General features: G+C 39.4%; 1 long non-coding RNA gene across 2 annotated transcripts in view; it reads right to left on the bottom strand.

Annotated features, from left to right (window-relative positions):
* Nucleotides 1-5,338: 5,338 nt before the first annotated feature.
* LOC140625309 (uncharacterized) overlaps nucleotides 5,339-8,815 on the bottom strand; it is a 29,663-nt gene continuing 26,186 nt past the window's right edge. For both annotated transcript variants that reach the window (XR_012024668.1, XR_012024669.1), the window contains one exon: nucleotides 5,339-6,521. This is a non-coding gene — a long non-coding RNA (uncharacterized lncRNA). The remainder of the gene's footprint in view (nucleotides 6,522-8,815) is intronic.

Below are 8,815 nucleotides of genomic sequence, written 5' to 3'. Positions count from 1 at the left end.
CTCACCCTTCACCTTTTCTTTAATTTTTATCCTGCCTCCCTTCCATCCCTCAAATCCACATACTCAATTCCCCTTTCTTGGTCCTACCCAAGCACTTCTTAGAAATGTTCCTTTCATCAGATCTGACTTCCTTTTCATTCCCAAAGCATGTGGCACTAACATCATTAAGGATCTTTTTACAAACAGTTTCCAGGTCCTGTTTGTAAAATGGGAACCTCCAGGAAGTTCTATTTTTAACATATCCCAAGTGATGTTGACAATCACCTGGTGTGGAGAATCCCTAATCTATATAATCCTGGGAAGTCCTGGCTTCTATAGGAGCGTTTCTGTATGTAGAATCGCTCAATCACACTGACTAATCTCAAGTGATATATAAATGAATTAGTATGATACCCTTCTAGATTCCCAGGGAATCTAGAACAACATTGTACCTTATTCTAATCAAAGCCACTGTCTCCCAAAGCCCCTGTAAGATTTGAATTGAATGGAGAGATTTTTGGAAAGATTGGTGAGAGATATTCCACTCAACATTTATCTGAGCAACTCCAATTTCTTCATTTCTGAGTAAGTCAATCAGAAGCAGAGATACACCAAGTGTGGGGTTTGAGGCCTAGGGAAGAGAACTGTATGTGTGCAAGCAGGCGTGCTGTAAGGTAAAAAGGCCAGAAGAAGTAAAGAAAAAGAAAAAAAACAGCAATTGAACACAGAAGTGATATTTGGGCTGAGCCTTGAAAAGTTGGTAATATTTAACATGTGGATGGACACTGAGATGCCTCGGTAATTGAGCATCTGCCTTTGGCTCAGGTCAGGATCCCAAGGTCCTGGGCTCAAGTTCTGCATCAGGCTTCTCCCTCTACCTGTGTCTCTGTCTCTCTGTCTCTCTGTCTCTCTCGAATAAATAAAAATAAAATAAAATCTTTGAAAATACATATTTAACATATGGATTGGGACAAAAAGTATTCCAGGCAATTAGAAGGACATGAGCAAAGATCCGGGCAGTAGATGAGCACATTCCAAGAAGAGGAAGGGAGAAGGGCCTGACTGTGATGTCAAGCTGGAACATGGAGAAAGAGAGTGTAAGTGAGATGAAGTGGAGAATATGACAGATGAGAATGAGACTAAGTATTTAGATGGAGTTAGATCAAGTTTGGCCTAGAATTCTGAACCAAGGATTTAATTATACAAATATAATGGGGCAACATTAAAGTTTGGTGTTTGGGGGCAGCCTGGGTAGCTCAGCAGTTAAGCACCATCTTCAGCCCAGGGTGTGATCCTGGAGACCCGGGATCGAGTCCCACTTTGGACTCCCTGCATGGGGCCTGCTTCTCCCTCTGCCCTCTCTCTCTCTGTCTCTGTGCCTCTCATGAATAAATAAATAAAATCTTAAAAAAAAAAAAAAGTTTGGTGTTTGGGAAGGGGAGGGGTAGGTGAAGGACTATCATAATTAGATATCCTTTTACTGGAGAAAACATGCTGAGTACCAACGCTGTACAGAACTATTCTAGGTGTTGGGTGTATAGTGGTAAATAAGACAAAATGCCTGTTATATTACCACATGTATCAAGTAAGTCTAGTTTGAAAGAGGTAAAAACTAGGATTACTTAGTAGATCATTGGTAGTCTTACCTACCAAGTAGTCAAGGTCTGAGTTAGGGCTGGGAGAACAGCTTAAAAATGAGATAAGGATTGGTATTTTAAGAATTCTTAGAAAGGGTTCCAATCAGTCAAAACCAAATTGTTCAATGTTTCCTTAAATGTGATGTTTGAATTGATTACTATAGAATTTAACTATCGGCTTTCTGAGCCAGAGAATATTATTCTAAGAGGTAATAGACATAGTAACGAGGTTATAAAATGAGTCAAGTTTTTGAATAAAGACAAAAATATATAACTTTCACTTTCTCTTTGGAAGTTAGAGTTCTTTTTCATTTTTTAGGCTGCTCTAATGGGTGTGTACTAAAGCACCTAGGAATAAAAATGCTTATTGTAGCCTACTTTTTACACTATATAGGTGATTTTTGCAATTAACAATGAAAGAATTTCCTTCATTATTATATTCTCTAATCCTTAGAGTGACATCACACATACCTACACAAAATATGAAATATGGGTCATTTTTAAAGATCTAACTTTAAGTAGAGATGTTGGTCACTTGTAACTGAATCATTCTAACAAATCTGATCACTACTCTGCTACTAATATCTGCCTCAATCTCTGGAGAAAATTAGTCATGAACCTGAATAACCTGACTTGAGCATACTTTTAGTTAACACGTTTTAAATGCTTGAGCCAAAATGCAAATGCAGAAGTGTGCAAGATTTCCTAGATATAAGTGAGAAGGATAAGGACTATCACAAAAACCCTGTGTATGTCTGGTTTCAGACCCAGATATATATCCAACATGGAATCAATCCATGCTGACTAGTTAGTAGGTACATACATTGCCCTGGGCTAGCCTCTCATTCATTAATGTCTCTGCGATGAGCAGAGAGGCTAGTGACTCTCCGTGAAGTCTTCACTTCAGCTCAGCACGTGTCTGCTGACTGTTTCCTCTGCTCAAGCACAGGAACATACCTTCTCAACCCTTTTAGTAACAAAATCCATTGTGGGTTTGATGAAAAGTTTCAGCTACTCTCTTAAAGAAAATTAGCATGACTCCACAGTATTCCCAACACTCTCCTAATTAACTTTTTCCCCAAGCAAGCTGGGTAAGAATGGGGGCATACCTGTTTGAGCACAAGATAACCCAACACTTTCTAACCACTCCTTCCAAAGTACTGGAGCTTAATAATATGGTCTTACAAGAGAGATCCTCTAGTATTCCCAGAACACTGTGAGCAAATCCCAGAGAAAAATCTGGATTTTTCAGACAGATACGACTATCTAGGCAGAATGATAGTATGAGGTAGGTACTATTTTGTTCCCATGATATTGATGAGGAATCTGATCCTAGGAGAGTTATATATCTATCCTAAGGTCACAACTTGCTTACTTTATACAAGATGTGACACCTTGAACACGTCATGTAGCCCCTTTATCTTTACATGCACACATTGTATATAAAAAAAATGTGATAGAAAAAAAATGTGCTAGAGTCTCAACTAAATAAAGGACTAAAGAAGTCTTCACAGGGAAGTCAACAGCCCTCCCCCTGTCATTCAAGACGGTGCAGAAGATTCCAAGACCTATGGGAGGGAAGAATACAATCTGGAAAGGACATTCCACCAATCTTCCCTTTGGTCTTTGAAAGACCTCAGCAGCCCCCATCCCTGTATGACTGGCTGAGGTTGGCTCAGAATTCTTGGCTGTAAGTGCTATAGAGCCATATTTCTTTAAGGATTTTTTTTTATTTTTTATTTTTTTATTTTTATTTATTTATGATAGTCACACAGAGAGAGAGAGAGAGAGGCAGAGACACAGGCAGAGGGAGAAGCAGGCTCCATGCACCGAGAGCCCGACGTGGGATTCGATCCCGGGTCTCCAGTATCGTGGTCTGGGCCAAAGGCAGGCGCCAAACCGCTGCGCCACCCAGGGATCCCCATATTTCTTTAAAACAGAGAGTTGCATGGCTTTGAAGAGAGATGCAATCAAACCTCTGATGAACAAAGGAAGACTTGCTTGCATTGCTAGGGACCCTGGAGAACAAACATAATTAATTTGCATATTGATTGGATGAGCACAACTCCACCAAATGGGAAGGGGGAAAAAAACTCCCAAAGAGGAAGAAAACCATTTTTTTTTTTTATTAATCTTCAAAACTCAATGTGTGACTTTGGTAAATGCTAATAGATTCATGAGACGCAAGAATCACAGGCAACATACTCAAAGGAGCGGCACCGGGGGTGGTCAGACCACCAGAAGAGTATCACAGAGCTGCTATAAAGGACTGCAACCATGGTGGGGTTCAACACGAAAGGGAACTTACTAGGCTTGTTTTGTGGCCCCAAGATAAGTAGATCTCTGCTGCTGTCACCAGAATCTTAGAGTTTATATAGATGCCTTAGCTGAGCTCAGTCAAGTATACTGAACAGATGGCCTGTGTCCAGCTCTTGTGTCAACCAGCCTTCACGTCCTCTTGATGACCTCCTCCATCATGGACTCTCCAAGACACTCCCCTTTGAGACCAAGGGCACAAACCTGTCTTTGGCATTTCTATCAACCTCCTTGTGTAGCCTTGTGTTTGCCCATGTTTGATTCTGTGGCTATCTGCCCCAATTCCCTGTGAGCTCCTTCACAGCCAAGACTTGCTTTAGAAATGTTCGATTTCTCAGTGTATGCATAACATATTGCTTCTCACACAGTATGAGCTCAACAACCGTTAATGGATTATGGAGCCAATTTTTATTAAGAATACATCATTTATTAGAAGAAGTGAATGAACTTAGTCCATATTTTCCTCATGACTGAGACAAGGACCACAAGAGAGACTCAGGGAATTTGTGTTTTAAGAAATAAAGGAAATTTGGGGGTTCCATTTCTAACATTTAAATTTGGAAATGTGACTGTATCCAAAGGTGGCTCACAGCATAAATCCAAATGTAGCCCATGAATTAAGGTGCTAAAATCCTCACCTGAAACTGCAGTGAAATTAGAATTTGTTTCTTTAAAAGTGGCTGGAATAATTGAAAAGCTGCGTAAGACAAATGTGATGCAGTCAGGAAATAAGAGCCTTAAAACTGCCTTATTAACCACCACTGAATTTTAAATAGTTTAAACATTAACTCTTTGCTGCAGGGGGTCTCAAACGCAAGAGATCTTGTAATGCTAATTGCTAAAATACTCCTAATTTGTTTCTAAGGGTTTGAAACAGCTCTTAATTGCTGCTCTGTCTTTGATCAGAGCAAAGGAAAAAAATCATTAATGTTAAATTCATTCAGCATTCCCTGTGCCCAACAAAGGGCATATATGTTAGTTTTTCAACTATAACCAAAAATTGAAAACTGGACAGTTGGCAGAGATTTTAGTTGCCAGCAAATGTAAAGATTCAGTTGTCTCTTCCAACTCTAACTCTTAGAGAATAAGGTTCTCAGTCTGGTATCTCCTTATCACTGAGTTTAATTTTGCAGAAGTTACAAGGCTGTAAATTTTACTCACCTGAGTAGTGAAAATTATTTCAAGACCATTATATATTTTCATTTCAGTACCTAAGCTATGTTTATTCGCATCACTTAAAACGATACAAATAGCAAACAGAATACCATGGGATTACCCAAAAATTTTCCCAAAATAAAAGCAGTATGAGTTTCACCAAAAACTATTGATTACTTTTACAATTCTTCATTTTAGGTCAGGAAAATATTTTTTTAAATTTTTATTTATTTATGATAGTCACACACAGAGAGAGAGAGAGAGAGGCAGAGACATAGGCAGAGGGAGAAGCAGGCTCCATGCACCGGGAGCCTGACGTGGGATTCGATCCTGGGTCTCCAGGATCGCGCCCTGGGCCAAAGGCAGGCACCAAACCGCTGCGCCACCCAGGGATCCCAGGAAAATATTTTTGAAATATATTCAGACTAACATCAGAAAAAGACATAATTTACATAAGTAAAAATTAATGGGGAAAATGCTAGCAAAGACTGTATATTAGATTATAGCACAAATCCAGTAGAAGCCAGAACAGCTATAAGAAAAATAAGGGCAAAAAGAGGAAAACAGTTAGCAGTGAATACTAAAAGGAGTTCTTCTAGTTCTATTTGTGGAGGCCGAGAAAAATTAAGGCCATCCCACCTAAAGTTTAGCATTAGCACAAATACAGCCATCTTAGGGTCCCTGTGAATAAGAGCTGAACTTTACGGGAAAAACTGCAGAATGTCCTCAGTGTCCTCGGCAGGTAATCCCATATCAGAAAGACAACAGAGCCCACGCCCATGGTAGAAAGTCTCATATTAGAATGAGAACAGAGCTCAATGCCCTTGAAAGCCCCACATCAGAATGTAAACAGAACTTGGAGAAATTCTTGCACCCCTTCTGAAAATCCCCTAGACCAGCCTATAAAAAAACCCAGCTGTAACCTACTTCGAGGCCCAAGTCCCTGCTCCGCTGTGTCGGGTACACTTGGACCCAAGCTCGAGCTTGCTAATAAACCCTCGTGCACTTGCATCGGTGTCGGCTCCTCGGTGGTTTCTCGGATTCGCAATCTTGGGCACAACACTGTTCTTTTAGTTTTAAAAGGATTCCACACTTCTCTGAAAACACAATAATTGCACTCAATCTCAACAAGTACCGATAGAGGATGAAGACATTTGTAACAGACTACTGGTTGTCCCTCCAGCATTCGTCCTCCAATTCTGTCTTGCAGAGCATCCACCCTCTTCTGTGTATATGCTCAAGGAAAATGGCCCAATCCCCAGAAGAGGGCAAATCTAGATCAATCTTAGCCTTCCATAGCAATCCCGTTCCCTTAGCTGGTGATTCTTTTATGGGTGGGCATACGTTCATCAGTTGATCAAGCAAAGACAGTTCCTCTTCTTTCCTTGGAAACTGTCGCGTCAGGACCTCGTGCATGGAACTGTAGTGGCCATCCTGCAACATGGGGGTGGAGAAGCTTGAAGACAGCTGAATAGGCCAACAAAAAAGACCCAAATCCTGAATGACAGGGTGGAGCTCCTCAGTTAGCAAACCCTAAGGTTATCCTGCCTCAGATTCTTTGTTCTATGAGATGTTAAATTTCCTGTAACTGCTTACGTTATCTGGTCTTGAAATTGTCTGTTTCTGGCAGCTGGACACCTACTAAGTGATACGATATATTAGCAAGGCTGTGAACTACCCCAAGACCCTGTCAGGCTGCTCAATCAAAATGAGACTCTTAGACTTCCACTTGCCTGAAAAACTGTGAAGTCTTCCGAGCTCCTCTATGTGCCAATTACAAATAAGATAAAAAAAGAACTCTCAGAACTGAAGAGGCTTTGAGGGATGTGAGAGGGGAGCTGGCCTCCCCCACGTGTCTGAGTGTCCCTCTTTCCCAGCGCTTCTTCCAGCTTTTCCTGTCTTCTGTTTTGACTTCTGAGCATTTCCTGTACTTGGAACACGCACCTACAGCTCCGCCACTTACCAGCTTTGTAATTCTGGGGAAACTAGATCATTTTTCTTGGCATTGGCTTTCTCATTTATAAAATGGGAGAAACAGTAGTACCTAACTTACGAAGTTATTAAGCATATTGAATCTGGTAATACATGGAAAAGTACTTCTCAGAATAATGCTTGGTACCTCATGTGAACTATTATCATTATCATTATTAATTCAAATTTCCCCTTGACTAGGATGGCATTGTTTACCTCCATATGAGCAATAAGGAATACGATAAGAATGGACAGGTATTCCTTGGTCTTCAAAGTTTGTGCTATGCCACTTTGCTTTTGTGAAAGATTTATGTTAGGATCTGTTTTTGCTAATCAAAAGAAACCCAAAAAAGAATGTTTGCTTTTATGAAAAAAAAAACAAAACAAAAAGCAAAACCAGCATTCAGCATCTGCTTCAGAGAACAGTTATAGAGACAGCACATACTCAGAACAGAATGGCCCTGCCATTCTTTGTCCCCAGAAACTGTACCCAGCATCGCAGCATCAGTCCGCCAGAGCTTTGAACTGTGTCTTTGAGCATCCATGTTTTATTTCAATTTATTTTGTGTATCTGTTAGCAAGATGTGTCCTAAGGTATCAGGAAAGCTTAAGAGAGGGTATTTTGGGGGTCTGAGAATGCTCAAAGTTTTTTCCATATATTAATGGTAAGTGCTTCTTCACTTCATGCCATTTCTACTTATGAAAGTTTTCATAGAAAAGCTCTCCTTTTGGATAATGACAAAATTCTGTATTCATCCTGAACCAAGACAGATTATTATCATTATACAAATAATGCATTTTTATTTATTTAATATATTTTAAAGTGTTCAAATAGCTATGCTCACTCTATATACTATGAAAATACTCACAGGAGCATATATTAGAGACAGTAGGCAGAAAAATATAATTTGGAAAAATGTCTTAAGCATTTTCCCAACTGGGTTGAGACTAATGCCACAGTCACACACACACACACACACACACACACACACATACACACACACATGCACGCATGCATACATGCATGCAATATTTCTGTGGCCAAATAAGGAGGAAACACATTAGGTTAAACAGCATTAAACAGCTTCATAATCAGGTTTGCAGATTCAGTAAACTAAACTTGTATTTGTAGCAGCACATTCATCTGTTTTGTTTAGTCACTATTGAATTCAAAACAAAGTAAATAATGGAGTATTGGAATCTACAGTCAATTAATATATCTTAAAATATCCATACTTCTTGGACAAAATTTTAAATCAATGTCATTAAGCCAACCCTTCAATTGTCAGGTTAGTAAAAGTTCAGGGAATTTAGATGCATAGATCTTTTACGCATATGGGAACTTTCCAAATCCATTTTAAGAGGTAAAATATATTTTATTTGGAGCCCATGAGAGTCTAGAATTTTTCGTTGATATTTGAGGTAATTTAGTAGACCCCAGAATATTACCCTATATATAAAATTGCCATAAAATTGACTAAAGGTTTAGGCCACAGTGATATAAATAAATTATTAAAGAATAAATAAATGAAAGAGGAACCAATCTTCCTTACAGAAGAATTCCAAATAATACATGAAGCTACACCCTCCTCCCCCTGCAGAAAGTGGAACTTAATTTCCCTTTCCTTGAGTGTAGACTGGTCTTAATGACTCACTTCAAAAGAATGGAGTATATCAAAAGGAAAAGATAGTAAATTGACAGTGGATAAACTGGCAGGAACCACTAAAACCACATGGTTGGGAGTAAAATCCCAAGT

This window comes from Canis lupus, chromosome 36 (assembly GCF_048164855.1).
Source record: "Canis lupus baileyi chromosome 36, mCanLup2.hap1, whole genome shotgun sequence".
In the NCBI taxonomy this organism is placed as follows: domain Eukaryota; kingdom Metazoa; phylum Chordata; class Mammalia; order Carnivora; family Canidae; genus Canis; species Canis lupus.
Note: the sequence above shows the minus strand (reverse complement) of the source record. Positions and strands in the feature narration are given on the sequence as shown.